This window comes from Oncorhynchus masou, unplaced genomic scaffold (assembly GCF_036934945.1).
Source record: "Oncorhynchus masou masou isolate Uvic2021 unplaced genomic scaffold, UVic_Omas_1.1 unplaced_scaffold_674, whole genome shotgun sequence".
In the NCBI taxonomy this organism is placed as follows: domain Eukaryota; kingdom Metazoa; phylum Chordata; class Actinopteri; order Salmoniformes; family Salmonidae; genus Oncorhynchus; species Oncorhynchus masou.
In genome coordinates, this window is record NW_027013189.1 from 410,022 (window position 1) to 430,875 (window position 20,854).

Here is a 20,854-nt window from a genome sequence, read left to right on the forward strand (position 1 = left end):
CCCTTGTTACCCTCATCACCTCTACACCCTCTCTAATTCTGACCAACAACAAACCAACCCCCTCCCTTGTTACCCCTCATCACCTCTAAACCCTCTCTCATTCTCACCAACAACAAACCAACCCCCTCTGCCTCAACCCCTCCCTCACAACCCCCTCATCACCTCTAAACCCTCTCTCATTCTCACCAACAACAAACCAACCCCCTCTGCCTCAACCCCTCCCTCACAACCCCCCTCATCCTTAACCTTTGCACCTAAACTGTCCCTAAAAGCTTCCCACCCTCTCATTCTCAACCGCGCTGCCCGTGCTCTCACAGACGCCATAATGGGACAGAGATAACGTTGTGATCTCTTAACATCTCTGTGTTTGGGGCACATTCTCTGTCATGTGAGCTCACTAATCTTAATGAAACTTTCAACAGAACAGATGGATCCAAAGTCTCGTTCCATTTTTTGTTAAAAACAACATGCTTTATTGACGGGACCTTCCGTTGCCAAAACAAAGTCATGTAGAACGTCTCCATAGCAGAACAATGACAAATGTTTTAAATGCTTTTTCTTTTCTCTCAGTGAAAATAATAGTGAATATGAGTAAAGCTCAGACAGTCAACACATTGGACACTCTCTCAGCGCGTACCTGAGTGTAGGAGGCTCAGAGGACGTCTCTCTCTCTCTCTTCCATAGTCTCTGTCTTCTCCTGTCGATACACGTCAACACATTGGACACTCTCTCAGCGCGTACCTGAGTGTAGGAGGCTCAGAGGACGTCTCTCTCTCTCTTCCATAGTCTCTGTCTTCTCCTGTCGATACACATCAACACATTGGACACTCTCTCAGCGCGTACCTGAGTGTAGGAGGCTCAGAGGACGTCTCTCTCTCTCTCTTCCATAGTCTCTGTCTTCTCCTGTCGATACACGTCAACACATTGGACACTCTCTCAGCGCGTACCTGAGTGTAGGAGGCTCAGAGGACGTCTCTCTCTCTCTTCCATAGTCTCTGTCTTCTCCTGTCGATACACGTCAACACATTGGACACTCTCTCAGCGCGTACCTGAGTGTAGGAGGCTCAGAGGACGTCTCTCTCTCTTCCATAGTCTCTGTCTTCTCCTGTCGATACACGTCAACACATTGGACACTCTCTCAGCGCGTACCTGAGTGTAGGAGGCTCAGAGGACGTATCTCTCTCTCTCTTCCAACTACAAACTATATACAGTGTTGTAGACTGAATACGATTCATAGATTCAACTATGAACTATATACAGTGTTGTAGACTGAATACGATTCATAGATTCAACTATGAACTATATACAGTGTTGTAGACTGAATACGATTCATAGATTCAACTACGAACTATATACAGTGTTGTAGACTGAATACGATTCATAGATTCAACTACGAACTATATACAGTGTTGTAGACTGAATACGATTCATAGATTCAACTATGAACTATATACAGTGTTATAGACTGAATACGATTCATTGATTCAACAATGAACTATATACAGTGTTGTAGACTGAATACGATTCATAGATTCAACTACAAACTATATACAGTGTTGTAGACTGAATACGATTCATAGATTCAACAATGAACTATATACAGTGTTGAATGTATGAATCGTATTCAGTATACAACTATGAACTACATACAGTGTTGTAGACTGAATACGATTCATAGATTCAACTATGAACTATATACAGTGTTGTAGACTGAATACGATTCATAGATTCAACTATGAACTATATACAGTGTTGTAGACTGAATATGATTCATAGATTCAACAATGAACTATATACAGTGTTGAATCATGAATCGTATTCAGTATACAACTATGAACTACATACAGTGTTGTAGACTGAATACGATTCATAGATTCAACTATGAACTATATACAGTGTTGTAGACTGAATACGATTCATAGATTCAACTATGAACTATGTACAGTGTTGAATCTATGAATCGTATTCAGTATACAACTATGAACTACATACAGTGTTGTAGACTGAATACGATTCATAGATTCAACTATGAACTATATACAGTGTTGTAGACTGAATACGATTCATAGATTCAACTATGAACTATATACAGTGTTGTAGACTGAATACGATTCATAGATTCAACTATGAACTACATACAGTGTTGTAGACTGAATACGATTCATAGATTCAACTATGAACTATATACAGTGTTGTAGACTGAATATGATTCATAGATTCAACTATGAACTATATACAGTGTTGTAGACTGAATACGATTCATAGATTCAACTATGAACTATATACAGTGTTGTAGACTGAATACGATTCATAGATTCAACTATATACAATGTTGTAGACTGAATATGATTCATAGATTCAACAATGAACAGTGTTGTAGACTGAATACGATTCATAGATTCAACTTCCTGTGCGTTGCTTGTGAAAATAAAACAACTGCCAGACCAACAGTCAAGGTCTCTGGTGATGTGAACATTTACACCCCAAACAAACAAACTCAAATCAAACAGAAAGCTTGGAGACATGGCACATCCCAAATGGGCAAACCTGTTCCCTATATAGAGCACTACTTTTTTTACCAGTACTATACAGGGAATGGGGTACAGTTTGGGACACGGCCTAGAAATCTGTGGACCTCGTACGCATTTCAAATACTTCGTCCTCTCTCTCACGATTATAAATGTCATTGTGTCGTCTTTATATTGTATCATATTCATTATTCTAAAATGGTATATCTAACACATGAATCCTATGGTCACAGTCTGTTCCAACTGGAGCAATAGTATTTCTGCTGGTGTTGAGCTTTAAAAGCATGCTGCTCTGTCGGTCGGTTCGGTTCTATCTGAATACCAGAGTGGATCTGAACTGGGCCTGTATTCCTAAAGCGTCTCAGAGTAGGTCCTCTCTGGTCCTCTCACTCACTATGATCTAAAAGACTAAACTGATCCCAGATCAGCACTAGGATCTGGTCCTCTCTGGTCCTCTCACTCACTATGATCTAAAAGACTAACCTGATCCCAGATCAGCACTAGGATCTGGTCCTCTCTCTAGTATTCATTATGATCTAAAAGGCTAAACTGATCCCAGGTCAGCACTCGTACTCTCAGACGCCTTGTGGATATAGACCCTGAACCTCACACATATTAACAACAAAACTGACCCAACTTTTACACTTTAGATTGAAATGGAAGCAGAACATTACACTGACGTTGGATTGGATGAGAACATTGGATGACGACCACACCCCTCACCTCTGATGAGAAGAAACTCAATGATAATAATAAAAAAAAGTAGTTGTTGTTCCTCCGTCCAGCCGCTAACGCTCAACCAGAAACACATGCAGAACCTCCGAGCTCCTAGTTCATCCACCAATGGGCGGCAGAGAGGACACGTCTTACTACTGTGGGTTCAGACCACAGGAGGCTGGTGGCACCTTAATTGGGGAGGACATGTTCGTGGTAATGACTAGATCGGAATCAGTGGAATGGTATCAACTACATCAAACACATGTTTTCCATGGTTTCCAGGTGTTTGATAACATTCCGTTTGCTCCGTTCCAGCCATTATGATGAGCCGTCCTCCTCTCTGCAGCCTCCACTGGATCAAATATCACACCATTCTGTCTGTCTGCTGCAGAGAGCAAACCATCCGCCCCGCTCTGCCGTTCTGTTTGCTCTCCCTGGTCATTCTTTAGTAAGGAGGGGCGGGGTTGGGGGGCTGCAGCTAGGGGGTGGGACCAGAGCACCAGTTCTAGAATCTACAGACACGCCCACTGATCTGATGGTGGCTGGTGTTTGGGTACTGTAGTCGTTGGCCGATCAGTCTGATCCAGCCAGCCAATGGGAGCAGAGCTCATAGCTCCGCGACGATCCCACCCCCTGCTAACAGCCCGCCTCCCGGAGTGACTCGGTCTCAAAACAAAGAAAAGGATAACTTCCTCTTCCTGTTGTTGTTTTCCTTCTCTCCGATTGGCTGTCATGTCGCTCCCCGGCCCCTGATTGGCAGCTCAGTCTCACAAACTTGGACAGTCTTGTAGAAGTCTCTTTTTGGCTGGTGTGTATAAAATCGCCAGCCCCTGCTGGGAACTGGGTATGACCTATATGGTTTTACGCTTGCCCCCTGTCACGATTGGCCGGGCAAATTCCACAAAGTCGTCTATGAGGACAGGCCAAGCTCCTGAGTGGGCAGAAAAGGGTCACATGATTAGCTGCATGGTAAGTGATTGGCAGAAATGTTTTAATAGGTGATTGCGCTGTATGGTAGTCAAGTCCCAATCCCTAACTGCTGACTCCAGGTCAGATCTTAGTCATACGCCTAGTGGTTATGGATAAGGGGGTAGAGGAATCCTGGATCTGAGGTCAGGGGTGTGGATTAGTGTGTGTTTTATTGGTCCTACAGAAATGTTTGTCTGCGTTTCAAATGGAACCCTAATCCGTATCTAGTGCACTATGGGCCCTGGTCAAAAGCAGAGCACAGGAGTCAATCACCACCTTCCGGAGACACCTGAAACCCCACCTCTTCAAGGAATACCTAGGATAGGATAAAGCAATCCTTCTCACCCCCCTTAAATGATTTAGATGCACTATTGTAAAGTGGCTGTTCCACTGATGTCAGAAGGTGAATTCACCAATTTGTAAGTCGCTCTGGATAAGAGCGTCTGCTAAATGACTTAAATGTAAATGTAGGAAAAGGTGCCATTTGGGACCCATCCTTAATAGGTGGTTATATCTCACCTTCCTCGTCGTAGTTGGACATGTCGTCTGCGATCATGTTGCCAAAGTCCAGTAGCAGGTTCCACGTGTCTTTGGGGATCGACCGCTTATGATGCTCCTGCATTAATCACACAGATAGATGACATCAGAGATAATGATGCTCCTGCATTAATCACACAGATGGATGACATCAGAGATTATGATGCTCCTGCATTAAATCACACAGATAGATGACATCACCATAGACTATCAATACATGGAGGAAACACCGAGACTCTGTCCAGAGTAGTATATTATTTAGGGAACAGCCATTAATACAGACTGGCATCCACTCACCAATAGAAACCTGTTCCAGAGGTCCAGGAACTTGAATCGACCAGTTAGAACCAGGTTCCAGTAGGCCACAGCCATCTCCAGGTCTGATACAGAGAGTAGAGGGGTTAGTAACACCATCAGTAGGCCACAGCCATCTCCAGGTCTGATACAGAGAGTAGAGGGGTTAGTAACACCATCAGTAGACTAGTCATCTCCAGGTCTGATACAGAGAGTAGAGGGGTTAGTAACACCATCAGTAGACTACAGTCATCTCCAGGTCTGATACAGAGAGTAGAGGGGTTAGTAACACCATCAGTAGACTAGTCATCTCCAGGTCTGATACAGAGAGTAGAGGGGTTAGTAACACCATCAGTAGACTACAGCCATCTCCAGGTCTGATACAGAGAGTAGAGGGGTTAGTAACACCATCAGTAGACTAGTCATCTCCAGGTCTGATACAGAGAGTAGAGGGGTTAGTAACACCATCAGTAGACTACAGTCATCTCCAGGTCTGATACAGAGAGTAGAGGGGTTAGTAACACCATCAGTAGACTACAGTCATCTTCAGGTCTGATACAGAGAGTAGAGGGGTTAGTAACACCATCAGTAGACTACAGTCATCTCCAGGTCTGATACAGAGAGTAGAGGGGTTAGTAACACCATCAGTAGGCCACAGCCATCTCCAGGTCTGATACAGAGAGTAGAGGGGTTAGTAACACCATCAGTAGACTACAGTCATCTCCAGGTCTGATACAGAGAGTAGAGGGGTTAGTAACACCATCAGTAGACTACAGTCATCTCCAGGTCTGATACAGAGAGTAGAGGGGTTAGTAACACCATCAGTAGACTAGTCATCTCCAGGTCTGATACAGAGAGTAGAGGGGTTAGTAACACCATCAGTAGACTACAGTCATCTCCAGGTCTGATACAGAGAGTAGAGGGGTTAGTAACACCATCAGTAGACTACAGTCATCTCCAGGTCTGATACAGAGAGTAGAGGGGTTAGTAACACCATCAGTAGACTACAGTCATCTCCAGGTCTGATACAGAGAGTAGAGGGGTTAGTAACACCATCAGTAGGCCACAGTCATCTCCAGGTCTGATACAGAGAGTAGAGGGGTTAGTAACACCATCAGTAGACTACAGTCATCTCCAGGTCTGATACAGAGAGTAGAGGGGTTAGTAACACCATCAGTAGACTAGTCATCTCCAGGTCTGATACAGAGAGTAGAGGGGTTAGTAACACCATCAGTAGACTACAGTCATCTCCAGGTCTGATATAGAGAGTAGAGGGGTGACAAGGAGGTTAAACCTCATCACCAGGGGTCTAAGGCTGTGCATCGCTGTGCCACTAGAGATTCTGGGTTCGAGTCCAGCCTCTGTCGCAGCCACCCGCGACCGGGAGACCCATGGGGCAGCACACAATTGGCCCAGCGTCGTCCGGGTTAGGGAGGGTTTGGCCGGCAGGGATGTCCTTGTCCCATCGCGCTCTAGTGACTCCAGTGGCAGGCCGGGCGCAGTGCACGCTGACACGGTCGCCAGGTGTACGGTGTTTCCTCCGACACATTGGTGCGGCTGGCTTCCCGGGTTAAGAGGGTATTGCGTCAAGAAGCAGTGCGGCTTGGCTGGGTTGTGTTTCAGAGGACGACGTCTCTCGACCTTCTCCTCTCCCGGGTCCGTACGGGAGTTGCAGCGATGAGACAAGAGAAAAAGGGACAACATTTGTTATTTTTTAATCATTGGGCAAGTTGGCTACAACAATAACAAAATTCAGTCAAACACACAGGACATGCAAATATGGTTTTATTTTTATTTATATATTTTCTCCCCAATTTCGTGGTGTCCAATTGGTAGTTACAGTCTTGTCTCGTCGCTGCAACTCCCGTACGGACTCGGGAGAGGAGAAGGTTGAGAGACATGCGTCCCCGAAACACAACCCAACCAAGCCGCACTGCTTCTTGACACAATGCCCACTTAACCCGGAAGCCAGCCGCACCAATGTGTCGGAGGAAACACAGTACAACTGGCGACCATGTCAGCGTGCACTACGCCCGGCCCGCCACAGGAGTCACTAGAGCGCGATGGGAAATGGACATCCAGGGCCGACCAAACCCAGACGACGCTGGGCCTATTGTGTGCTGCCCCATGAGTCTCCCGGTCGCGGCCGGCTGCGACACAGCCTGGGATGGAATCCGGGTCTGTAGTGACGCCTCAACACTGAGATGCAGTGCCTTGGAAAGCTGCGCCACTCGGGAGGGTGTTATGTTTTTCTGTTGTTTCTATGGAGTCGGAATCGTTTGAGACCATGGAGTTAGTGTGTGAACGAATGAGAGAGCGACAGAGAAAGAGATGGAGGGGGTGGCATTTAGGGCCGGGACAATACCAGTTTTTAAAATTTATTTTACCTTTATTTTACTAGGCAAGTCAGTTAAGAACAAATTCTTATTTTCAATGACGGCCTAGGAACAGTGGGTTAACTGCCTGTTCAGGGGCAGAACGACAGATTTGTACCTTGTCCCAGCTCAGGGATTTGAACTTGCAACCTTTCAATTACTAGTCCAACGCTCTAACCACTAGGCTACCCTGCCGCTCTACGCTCTAACCACTAGGCTACCCTGCCGCCTCTACGCTCTAACCACTAGGCTACCCTGCCGCCTCTACGCTCTAACCACTAGGCTCCCGTGCCGCCTCTACGCTCTAACCACTAGGCTACCCTGCCGCCTCTACGCTCTAACCACTAGGCTACCCTGCCGCCCCCAGTATCACCATAGTCGTTAGTATCGGCACATGAAAACAAAACACGGAGCGGATTTAACTTGTTTAGGAAAACAGCCCTGATGTTGGAATCAAACATCATTATGTTGTCATCCAGAGTCACATGTATTTATGACCCAGATATAGAACATGAATCTAGAGCGATTTTCTAGGTTAGCTAGCCAGCTATTGTCGTTCTTTTAATGTAACGTAACGTAATCAACACTGCTAGCTAGCCAGCTAGCCCCGAATAGCAGCACTGTAGAAACTATTACACTCGACGGAACGACTTGATTAGTGTAGTGTCAACAACGCAGCCACTGCCAGCTAGCCTACTCCAGCAGTACTGTATCATTTCAATCATTTTAGTCAATAAGATTCTTGCTACGTAAGCTTAACTTTCTGAACATTCGAGACGTGTAGTCCACTTGTCATTCCAATCTCCTTTGCATTAGCGTAGCCTCTTCTGTAGCCTGTCAACTATGTGTCTATCTATCCCTGTTCTCTCCTCTCTGCACAGACCATACAAACGCTCCACACCGCGTGGCCGCGGCCACCCTAATCTGGTGGTCCCAGCGCGCACGACCCACGTGGAGTTCCAGGTCTCCGGTAGCCTCTGGAACTGCCGATCTGCGGCCAACAAGGCAGAGTTCATCTCAGCCTATGCCTCCCTCCAGTCCTCGACTTCTTGGCACTGACGGAAACATGGATCACCACAGATAACACTGCTACTCCCACTGCTCTCTCTTCGTCCGCCCACGTGTTCTCGCACACCCCGAGAGCTTCTGGTCAGCGGGGTGGTGGCACCGGGATCCTCATCTCTCCCAAGTGGTCATTCTCTCTTTCTCCCCTTACCCATCTGTCTATCGCCTCCTTTGAATTCCATGCTGTCACAGTTACCAGCCCTTTCAAGCTTAACATTCTTATCATTTATCGCCCTCCAAGTTCCTCGGAGAGTTCATCAATGAGCTTGATGCCTTGATAAGCTCCTTTCCTGAGGACGGCTCACCTCTCACAGTCCTGGGCGACTTTAACCTCCCCACGTCTACCTTTGACTCATTCCTCTCTGCCTCCTTCTTTCCACTCCTCTCCTCTTTTGACCTCACCCTCTCACCTTCCCCCCTACTCACAAGGCAGGCAATACGCTCGACCTCATCTTTACTAGATGCTGTTCTTCCACTAACCTCATTGCAACTCCCCTCCAAGTCTCCGACCACTACCTTGTATCCTTTTCCCTCTCGCTCTCATCCAACACTTCCCACACTGCCCCTACTCGGATGGTATCGCGCCGTCCCAACCTTCGCTCTCTCTCCCCGCTACTCTCTCCTCTTCCATCCTATCATCTCTTCCCTCTGCTCATACCTTCTCCAACCTATCTCCTGATTCTGCCTCCTCAACCCTCCTCTCTTCCCTTTCTGCATCCTTTGACTCTCTATGTCCCCTATCCTCCAGGCCGGCTCGGTCCTCCCCTCCCGCTCCGTGGCTCGACGACTCACTGCGAGCTCACAGAACAGTGCTCCGGGCAGCCGAGCGGAAATGGAGGAAAACTCGCTCCCTGCGGACCTGGCATCCTTTCACTCCCTCCTCTCTACATTTTCCTCCTCTGTCTCTGCTGCTAAAGCCACTTTCTACCACTCTAAATTCCAAGCATCTGCCTCTAACCCTAGGAAGCTCTTTGCCACCTTCTCCTCCCTCCTGAATCCTCCTCCCTCCTGAATCCTCCTCCCCCTCCCCCCTCCTCCCTCTCTGCAGATGACTTCGTCAACCATTTTGAAAAGAAGGTCGACGACATCCGATCCTCGTTTGCTAAGTCAAACGACACCGCTGGTTCTGCTCACACTGCCCTACCCTGTGCTCTGACCTCTTTCTCCCCCTCTCTCCAGATGAAATCTCGCTTCTTGTGACGGCCGGCCGCCCAACAACCTGCCCGCTTGACCCTATCCCCTCCTCTCTTCTCCAGACCATTTCCGGAGACCTTCTCCCTTACCTCACTTCGCTCATCAACTCATCCCTGACCGCTGGCTACGTCCCTTCCGTCTTCAAGAGAGCGAGAGTTGCACCCCTTCTGAAAAAACCTACACTCGACCCCTCCGATGTCAACAACTACAGACCAGTATCCTTTCTTTCTTTTCTCTCCAAAACTCTTGAACGTGCCGTCCTTGGCCAGCTCTCCCGCTATCTCTCTCAGAATGACCTTCTTGATCCAAATCAGTCAGGTTTCAAGACTAGTCATTCAACTGAGACTGCTCTTCTCTGTATCACGGAGGCGCTCCGCACTGCTAAAGCTAACTCTCTCTCCTCTGCTCTCATCCTTCTAGACCTATCGGCTGCCTTCGATACTGTGAACCATCAGATCCTCCTCTCCACCCTCTCCGAGTTGGGCATCTCCGGCGCGGCCCACGCTTGAATTGCGTCCTACCTGACAGGTCGCTCCTACCAGGTGGCGTGGCGAGAATCTGTCTCCTCGCCACGCGCTCTCACCACTGGTGTCCCCCAGGGCTCTGTTCTAGGCCCTCTCCTATTCTCGCTATACACCAAGTCACTTGGCTCTGTCATAACCTCACATGGTCTCTCCTATCATTGCTATGCAGACGACACACAATTAATCTTCTCCTTTCCCCTTCTGATGACCAGGTGGCGAATCGCATCTCTGCATGTCTGGCAGACATATCAGTGTGGATGACGGATCACCACCTCAAGCTGAACCTCGGCAAGACGGAGCTGCTCTTCCTCCCGGGGAAGGACTGCCCGTTCCATGATCTCGCCATCACGGTTGACAACTCCATTGTGTCCTCCTCCCAGAGCGCTAAGAACCTTGGCGTGATCCTGGACAACACCCTGTCGTTCTCAACTAACATCATGGCGGTGGCCCGTTCCTGTAGGTTCATGCTCTACAACATCCGCAGAGTACGACCCTGCCTCACACAGGAAGCGGCGCAGGTCCTAATCCAGGCACTTGTCATCTCCCGTCTGGATTACTGCAACTCGCTGTTGGCTGGGCTCCCTGCCTGTGCCATTAAACCCCTACAACTCATCCAGAACGCCGCAGCCCGTCTGGTGTTCAACCTTCCCAAGTTCTCTCACGTCACCCCGCTCCTCCGCTCTCTCCACTGGCTTCCAGTTGAAGCTCGCATCCGCTACAAGACCATGGTGCTTGCCTACGGAGCTGTGAGGGGAACGGCACCGCAGTACCTCCAGGCTCTGATCAGGCCCTACACTCAAACAAGGGCACTGCGTTCATCCACCTCTGGCCTGCTCGCCTCCCTACCACTGAGGAAGTACAGTTCCCGCTCAGCCCAGTCAAAACTGTTCGCTGCTCTGGCCCCCCAATGGTGGAACAAACTCCCCACGACGCCAGGACAGCGGAGTCAATCACCACCTTCCGGAGACACCTGAAACCCCACCTCTTCAAGGAATACCTAGGATAGGATAAAGTAATCCTTCTCACCCCCCCTCTTAAATGATTTAGATGCACTATTGTAAAGTGGCTGTTCCACTGGATGGCAGAAGGTGAATTCACCAATTTGTAAGTCGCTCTGGATAAGAGCGTCTGCTAAATGACTTAAATGTAATGTAATCTAATGTAAATGTATTTATGACCCAGCTGTAGAACATGTATTTATGACCCAGATATAGAACATGTATTTATGACCCAGATATAGAACATGTATTTATGACCCAGATATAGAACATGTATTTATGACCCAGATATAGAACATGTATTTATGACCCAGATATAGAACATGTATTTATGACCCAGATATAGAACATGTATTAATGACCCAGATATAGAACATGTATTAATGACCCAGATATAGAACATGTATTTATGACCCAGATATAGAACATGTATTTATGACCCAGATATAGAACATGTATTTATGACCCAGATATAGAACATGTATTAATGACCCAGATATAGAACATGTATTAATGACCCAGATATAGAACATGTATTTATGACCCAGATATAGAACATGTATTAATGACCCAGATATAGAACATGTATTTATGACCCAGATATAGAACATGTATTAATGACCCAGATATAGAACATGTATTAATGACCCAGATATAGAACATGTATTTATGACCCAGATATAGAACATGTATTAATGACCCAGATATAGAACATGTATTTATGACCCAGATATAGAACACTATATCTTACACACAGCAGGTTATTAAAAGGACCAAAGAGTTTGCTTCCTGTTTTCATTTTTGCCATGGAAAATGTACTGCGATACTGGTATCATCACAGCCCTAGTGACATTACAGTGTCCCACAGAGAGTTACAGAGAGAGAGAGAGACATTACAGTGTCTGACAGAGAGTTACAGAGAGAGAGAGTGTCCAACCAAAAACATAGAGACACGGAAAACCTGAGTCTACGCCTTCACTATGGTGAATCACTAAAACAATACAGAAATACACTACGGAAAAAGAAGGAACAGCATGTCAGAAATCAGTTCAATGTAATTGAAGAATCCATAGACTCTAACCACTTCTGGGAAAATTGGAAAACACTAAACAAACAACAACACGAAGAATTATCTATCCAAAATGGAGATGTATGGGTAAACCACTTCTCCAATATTTTTGGCTCTATAACAAAGAATAAAGAGCAAAAACATATACATGATCAAATACAGATCTTAGAATCAAATATTAAAGACTACCAGAACCCACTGGATTCTCCAATAACATTGAATGAGTTACAGGACAAAATAAAAACCCTCCAACCCAAAAAGGCCTGTGGTGTTGATGGTATCCTCAATGAAATGATCAAATATACAGACAACAAATTCCAATTGGCTATACTAAAACTCTTTAACATCATCCTTAGCTCTGGCATCTTCCCCAATATTTGGAACCAAGGACTGATCACCCCAATCCACAAAAATGGAGACAAATTTGACCCCAATAACTACCGTGGAATATGCGTCAACAGCAACCTTGGGAAAATCCTCTGCATTATCATTAACAGCAGACTCGTACACTTCTTCAATGAAAACAATGTACTGAGCAAATGTCAAATTGGCTTTTTACCAAATTACCGTACAACAGACCATGTATTCACCCTGCACACCCTAATTGACAATCAAACAAACCAAAACAAAGGCAAAGTCTTCTCATGCTTTGTTGATTTCAAAAAGCCTTCGACTCAATTTGGCATGAGGGTCTGGTATACAAACTGATGGAAAGTGGTGTTGGGGGTAAAACATACGACATCATAAAATCCATGTACACAAACAACAAGTGTGCGGTTAAAATTGGCAAAAAACACACAAATTTCTTCACACAGGGTCGTGGGGTTAGACAGGGATGCAGCTTAAGCCCCACCCTCTTCAACATATATATCAACGAACTGCGCGGGCACTAGAAAAGTCTGCAGCACCCGGCCTCACCCTACTAGAATCTGAAGTCAAATGTCTGCTGTTTGCTGATGATCTGGTGCTTCTGTCACCAACCAAGGAGGGCCTACAGCAGCACCTAGATCTTATGCACAGATTCTGTCAGACCTGGGCCCTGACAGTAAATCTCAGTAAGACCAAAATAATGGTGTTCCAAAAAGTTCCAGTCACCAGGACCACAAATACAAATTCAATCTAGACACTGTTGCCCTAGAGCACACAAAAAACTATACATACCTTGGCCTAAACATCAGCGCCACAGGTAACTTCCACAAAGCTGTGAACGATCTGAGAGACAAGGCAAGAAGGGCATTCTATGCCATCAAAAGGAACATAAATTTCAACATACCAATTAGGATTTGGCTAAAAATACTTGAATCAGTCATAGAGCCCATTGCCCTTTATGGTTGTGAGGTCTGGGGTCCGCTCACCAACCAAGACTTCACAAAATGGGACAATCACCAAATTGAGACTCTGCGCGCAGAATTCTGCAAAAAATAGCCTCAGTGTACAACGTAGAACACCAAATAATGCATGCAGAGCAGAATTAGCCGATACCCACTAATTATCAAAATCCAGAAAAGAGCTGTTAAATTCTATAACCACCTAAAAGGAAGCGATTCCCAAACCTTCCACAACAAAGCCATCACCTACAGAGAGATGAACCTGGAGAAGAGTCCCCTAAGCAAGCTGGTCCTGGGGCTCTGTTCACAAACACACCCTACAGAGCCCCATGACAGCAGCACAATTAGACCCAACCAAATCATGAGAAAACAAAAAGATAATTACTTGACACATTGGAAAGAATTAACAAAAAAACAGAGCAAACTAGAATGCTATTTGGCCCTACACAGAGAGTACACAGCGGCAGAATACCTGACCACTGTGACTGACCCAAAATTAAGGAAAGCTTTGACTATGTACAGACTCAGCGAGCATAGCCTTGCTATTGAGAAAGGCGGCCGTAGGCAGACATGGCTCTCAAGAGAAGACAGGCTATGTGCTCACTGCCCACAAAATGAGGTGGAAACTGAGCTGCACTTCCTAACCTCCTGCCCAATGTATGACCATATTAGAGAGACATATGTATGTGTGATGTCTACTGTTAATTTTTATTGTTTATTTCACTTTATATATTATATACCTTACTTGCTTTGGCAATGTTAACACATGTTTCCCATGCCAATAAAGCCCCTTGAATTGAATTGAATTGAGAGACATTACAGTGTCTGACAGAGAGTTACACAGAGAGAGAGAGACATTACAGTGTCCCACAGAGAGTTACAGAGAGAGAGAGACATTACAGTGTATGACAGAGAGTTACAGAGAGAGAGAGACATTACAGTGTCTGACAGAGAGTTAGAGAGAGACAGTGTCTGACAGAGAGTTAGAGAGAGACAGTGTCTGACAGAGAGTTACAGAGAGAGAGACATTACAGTGTCCCACAGAGAGTTAGAGAGAGACAGTGTCTGACAGAGAGTTAGAGAGAGACAGTGTCTGACAGAGAGTTACAGAGAGAGAGAGAGACATTACAGTGTCTGACAGAGTTACAGAGAGAGAGACATTACAGTGTCCCACAGAGTTACAGAGAGAGACATTACAGTGTCCCACAGAGAGTTACAGAGAGAGAGAGAGAGAGAGAGAGAGAGATTACAGTGTCTGACAGAGAGTTACAGAGAGAGAGAGAGAGTTACAGAGAGAGAGAGAGAGAGAGAGAGAGACATTACAGTGTCCCACATAGAGTTACAGAGAGAGAGAGAGAGAGAGAGAGAGAGAGAGAGAGAGACATTACAGTGTCCCACATAGAGTTACAGAGAGAGAGAGAGACATTACAGTGTCTGACAGAGTTACAGAGAGAGAGAGAGTTACAGAGAGAGAGAGAGAGAGAGAGACATTACAGTGTCCCACAGAGTTACAGAGAGAGAGAGAGAGAGAGAGACATTACAGTGTCCCACAGAGGGTTACAGAGAGAGAGAGATTACAATGTCTGACAGAGTTACAGAGAGAGAGAGAGAGAGAGAGAGAGAGAGAGAGACATTACAGTGTCCCACAGAGAGTTACAGAGAGAGAGAGAGAGAGACATTACAGTGTCTGACAGAGTTACAGAGAGAGAGAGTTACAGAGAGAGAGAGAGAGACATTCCAGTGTCCCACAGAGAGAGAGAGAGAAAGAGACATTACAGTGTCTGACAGAGTTACAGAGAGAGAGAGAGTTACAGAGAGAGAGTTACAGAGAGAGAGAGAGACATTACAGTGTCTGACAGAGTTACAGAGAGAGAGAGAGTTACAGAGAGAGAGAGTTACAGAGAGAGAGAGACATTACAGTGTCTGACAGAGTTACAGAGAGAGAGAGAGAGTTGAGAGAGAGACCTTACAGTGTCTGACAGAGAGTTACAGAGAGAGAGTTACAGAGAGAGAGAGAGAGAGAGAGAGACATTACAGTGTCTGACAGAGAGTTACAGAGAGAGAGAGAGACATTACAGTGTCCCACAGAGAGTTACAGAGAGAGAGACATTACAGTGTCTGGCAGAGAGTTAGAGAGAGAGAGAGAGAGAGAGTTGAGAGAGAGAGAGAGACATTACAGTGTGACAGAGAGTTACAGAGAGAGAGAGAGAGAGTTACAGAGAGAGAGAGAGAGAGAGACATTACAGAGTTACAGAGAGAGAGAGAGAGACATTACAGTGTCTGACAGAGAGTTACAGAGAGAGAGAGAGAGAGAGAGTTGAGAGAGAGAGAGAGAGAGAGACATTACAGTGTGACAGAGAGTTACAGAGAGAGAGAGAGTTACAGAGAGAGAGAGAGAGAGAGAGAGACATTACAGTGTCTGACAGAGAGTTACAGAGAGAGAGTTGAGAGAGAGAGAGAGAGACATTACAGTGTCTGGCAGAGAGTTAGAGAGAGAGAGAGAGAGAGAGTTGAGAGAGAGAGAGAGACATTACAGTGTCTGGCAGAGAGTTAGAGAGAGAGAGAGAGAGAGAGTTGAGAGAGAGAGAGAGACATTACAGTGTGACAGAGAGTTACAGAGAGAGAGAGAGAGAGTTACAGAGAGAGAGAGAGAGAGAGACATTACAGAGTTACAGAGAGTTACAGAGAGAGAGAGAGAGAGTTACAGAGAGAGAGAGAGAGACATTACAGTGTCTGACAGAGAGTTACAGAGAGAGAGAGAGAGAGAGACATTACAGTGTCTGACAGAGTTACAGAGAGAGAGAGAGTTACAGAGAGAGAGAGACATTACAGTGTCTGACAGAGTTACAGAGAGAGAGAGTTACAGAGAGAGAGAGTTACAGAGAGAGAGAGACATTACAGTGTCTGACAGAGTTACAGAGAGAGAGAGAGTTGAGAGAGAGAGAGAGAGAGACCTTACAGTGTCTGACAGAGAGGTACAGAGAGAGAGAGTTACAGAGAGAGAGAGAGAGAGACATTACAGTGTCTGACAGAGAGTTAGAGAGAGAGAGAGTTGAGAGAGAGAGAGAGAGAGAGAGAGAGACATTACAGTGTCTGACAGAGAGAGAGAGAGAGTTGAGAGAGAGAGACATTACAGTGTGACAGAGAGTTACAGAGAGAGAGAGAGAGTTACAGAGAGAGAGAGAGAGAGATGCCATCAAAAGGAACATAAATTTCAACATACCAATTAGGATTTGGCTAAAAATACTTGAATCAGTCATAGAGCCCATTGCCCTTTATGGTTGTGAGGTCTGGGGTCCGCTCACCAACCAAGACTTTACAAAATGGGACAAACACCAAATTGAGACTCTGCACGCAGAATTCTGCAAAAATATCCTCCGTGTACAACGTAGAACACCAAATAGTGCATGCAGAGCAGAATTAGGCCGATACCCACTAATTATCAAAATCCAGAAAAGAGCTGTTAAATTCTATAACCACCTAAAAGGAAGCGATTCCCAAACCTTCCACAACAAAGCCATCACCTACAGAGAGATGAACCTGGAGAAGAGTCCCTAAGCAAGCTGGTCCTGGGGCTCTGTTCACAAACACAAACACACCCTACAGAGCCCCATGACAGCAGCACAATTAGACCCAACCAAATCATGAGAAAACAAAAAGATAATTACTTGACACATTGGAAAGAATTAACAAAAAAAACAGAGCAAACTAGAATGCTATTTGGCCCTACACAGAGAGTACACAGCGGCAGAATACCTGACCACTGTGACTGACCCAAAATTAAGGAAAGCTTTGACTATGTACAGACTCAGCGAGCATAGCCTTGCTATTGAGAAAGGCCGCCGTAGGCAGACATGGCTCTCAAGAGAAGACAGGCTATGTGCTCACTGCCCACAAAATGAGGTGGAAACTGAGCTGCACTTCCTAATCTCCTGCCCAATGTATGACCATATTAGAGAGACATATTTCCCTCAGATTACACAGATCCACAAAGAATTCGAAAACAAATCCAATTTTGAAAAACTCCCATATCTACTGGGTGAAATTCCACAGTGTGCCATCAGAGCAGCAAGATTTGTGACCTGTTGCCACGAGAAAAGGGCAACCAGTGAGGAACAAGCACCATTGTAAATACAACCCATATCTATGCTTATTTATTTTATCTTGTGTCCTTTCAAATTCGTACCTTGTAAAAACACTGTATATATATATATAATATGACATTTTCAATGTCTTTATTGTTTTGAAACTTCTGTATGTGTGATGTCTACTGTTAATTTTTATTGTTTACCTTACTTGCTTTGGCAATGTTAACACATGTTTCCCATGCCAATAAAGCCCCTTGAATTGAATTGAATTGAATTGAGAGAGACATTACAGAGTTACAGAGAGTTACAGAGAGAGAGAGAGTTACAGAGAGAGAGAGAGAGAGACATTACAGTGTCTGACAGAGAGTTACAGAGAGAGAGAGAGAGAGAGACATTACAGTGTCTGACAGAGAGTTACAGAGAGAGAGAGAGAGAGAGAGACATTACAGTGTCTGACAGAGAGTTACAGAGAGAGAGAGAGAGTTGAGAGAGAGAGAGAGAGAGAGAGAGAGAGAGACATTACAGTGTGACAGAGAGTTACAGAGAGAGAGAGAGTTACAGAGAGAGAGAGAGAGAGAGAGAGACATTACAGAGTTACAGAGAGAGAGAGAGACATTACAGTGTCTGACAGAGAGTTACAGAGAGAGAGAGAGACATTAGAGTGTGACAGAGTTACAGAGAGTTACAGAGAGAGAGAGACATTACAGTGTCTGACAGAGAGTTACAGAGAGAGAGAGACATTACAGTGTCTGACAGAGTTACAGAGAGAGAGAGAGACATTACAGTCAGATGAGTTTTGACAAAGGGCCCTACTGTTGTTCCAGGAACTTAGCTGGGTCACTCACTCCGGTCGTCATAACAACACAGACCAGCAGAAACAACAACCAGAACAAAGTGGTCCCATCCAGGGAATCCCCTGGGTCGTTTCTCAAATGGCACCCAGTTCCCTAAATAGTGCCCATAGGGCTCTGGTCAGAAGTAGTGACTATGCAGGGAATAGAACTCTATTTGGGACCCACCCTGGTCTCTGTTTAGCTTGATAGGTGATCTATCCGTAAACCTGTTATTACACAGTAACAGTCCACTACCTGTCAGACTCCAGGCCCTCTCCTCAGCATGGCTCACAGAACAGCAGTAGTCCGACTAGAGGCAGTGTTGTGAAGGGGGAGCTCTTCACTTACCTGGCAGGACAAGTCATTGTTTTCCATCTCAAAGCCATTCTTCCTGTTTGCTGCCGGGCTGCTACTGACTGAGACAGAACTACATTACACCACTGATGCCAAACCACCATGGTGATCTACCAATGTTCCCCAGAGGAATTCAACACCAGGGTCCGGAAAACTACACCGGGGTGAAAGGCCTTCTCCTCAAACACAGTGCTGGACCAACCAGGGTTTGACTAAACTCTCTGTCTGGACACAATATTTACCAGAACCTCTGTTCATTTACCAGAACCTCTGTTCATCTACCAGAACCTCTGTTCATCTACCAGAACCTCTATTCATCTACCAGAACCTCTATTCATCTACCAGAACCATCTATTCATCTACCAGAACCTCTGTTCATCTACCAGAACCTCTGTTCATCTACCAGAACCTCTGTTCATCTACCAGAACCTCTGTTCATCTACCAGAACCTCTGTTCATCTACCAGAACCTCTGTTCAGAGCTTTTCTCCAGAAAGATATGTGAAATACTTACCTAGTCCCTTCTGTCCAGGGTTCTTGGCGAAGTTGAAGGTGAACTGATAGAAGTCTTTAAACTTGGCCGTGTCTTTGACTTCCTGTTCTAGTCTGGGGAGCAGAGCCTTCAGCTTCTCTGGACTGTCACAGCTAGGGGGGGGAAGCACACACACACACACACACACACACACACACCTTCTTATTGGAGTCCAGCTAATACCTGCCCGACCTCCGTTTCAAAATGGTTAGTTGTCCAATAACAACATTTGCTTTCATTCAAAATGTTTCCTACTGAACAGCGAACACAACTGCGTGGCGCAGAAAGATGACATCACAGACAGCTAGCTCACCCCAGCTCGGCCATGCCGTCGAGGAACTCCTTCCTGCTGAACTCACACTGTGTGGCGGCACGGAACTTCCAGGCCACCACCAGAACACTCCTACTGGCCGGGTCCAGGGTGAGGTCATCACAGAACTGCTGGATCCCATCGATACCGATCTTATTGTCATCCTGGGGGTCTGGAGAGGAACAACAACACAACGACACTGAAACAGGACTACAACACAGAGCTGGTACATTACACACACCTCATTAAATGTTTCCTTTGTTCTTCATATACACCCACAGAGCACAGTACACACCCGATCCTAACACTCTCCACCTCTCCCCTCTCCAGTAAACACACACTACACCACCTCTACCATCCTCCCTCCTCTCCCCAGTACACACACTACACCCCCTCTACCATCCCTCCTCTCCCCAGTAAACACACACTACACCACCTCTACCATCCCCCTCCTCTCCCCAGTACACACACTACACCCCCTCTACCATCCCCTCTCCTCTCCCCAGTACACACACTACACCCCCTCTACCATCCTCTCTCCTCTCCCCAGTAAACACACTACACCCCCTCTACCCCCCTCTCCTCTCCCCAGTACACACACCCTCTACCACCCCCCTCTCCCCAATACACACATACACCCCCTCTACCATCCCCTCCCCAGTACACAAACACACACTACACCACCTCTACCATCCCTCTCCTCTCCCAGTACACACACTACACCCCCTCTACCATCCTCCCTCCTCTCCCCAGTACACACACTACACCCCATCTACCATCCATCCCCTCCTCTCCCCAGTACACACACTACACCCCCCTCTACCATCCTCCCTCCCCCTCTCCTAAACACACACTACACCACCTCTACCATCCCCTCTCCTCTCCCCATTACACACACTACACCACCTCTATCATCCCCTCTCCTCTCCTCAGTAGACACACTACACCCCCTCTTCCATCTCCTCGCCCCAGTACACACACTACACCCCCTCTTCCATCTCATCTCCTCTCCCCAGTACACACACTACACCCCCTCTACCACCACCTCTACCATCCATCTCCTCTCCCCAGTACACACACTACACCCCCTCTACCATCCCCTCTCCTCTCCCCAGTACACACACTACACCCCCTCTACCA

The 20,854-nt window shown here is 46.2% G+C and overlaps 1 pseudogene; it reads right to left on the reverse strand.

Moving 5' to 3' along the window:
* Positions 1-3,732: 3,732 nt before the first annotated feature.
* LOC135536865 (DCN1-like protein 2) lies at positions 3,733-19,856 on the reverse strand (annotated as a pseudogene).
* Between the last annotated feature and the right edge of the window lie 998 nt (positions 19,857-20,854).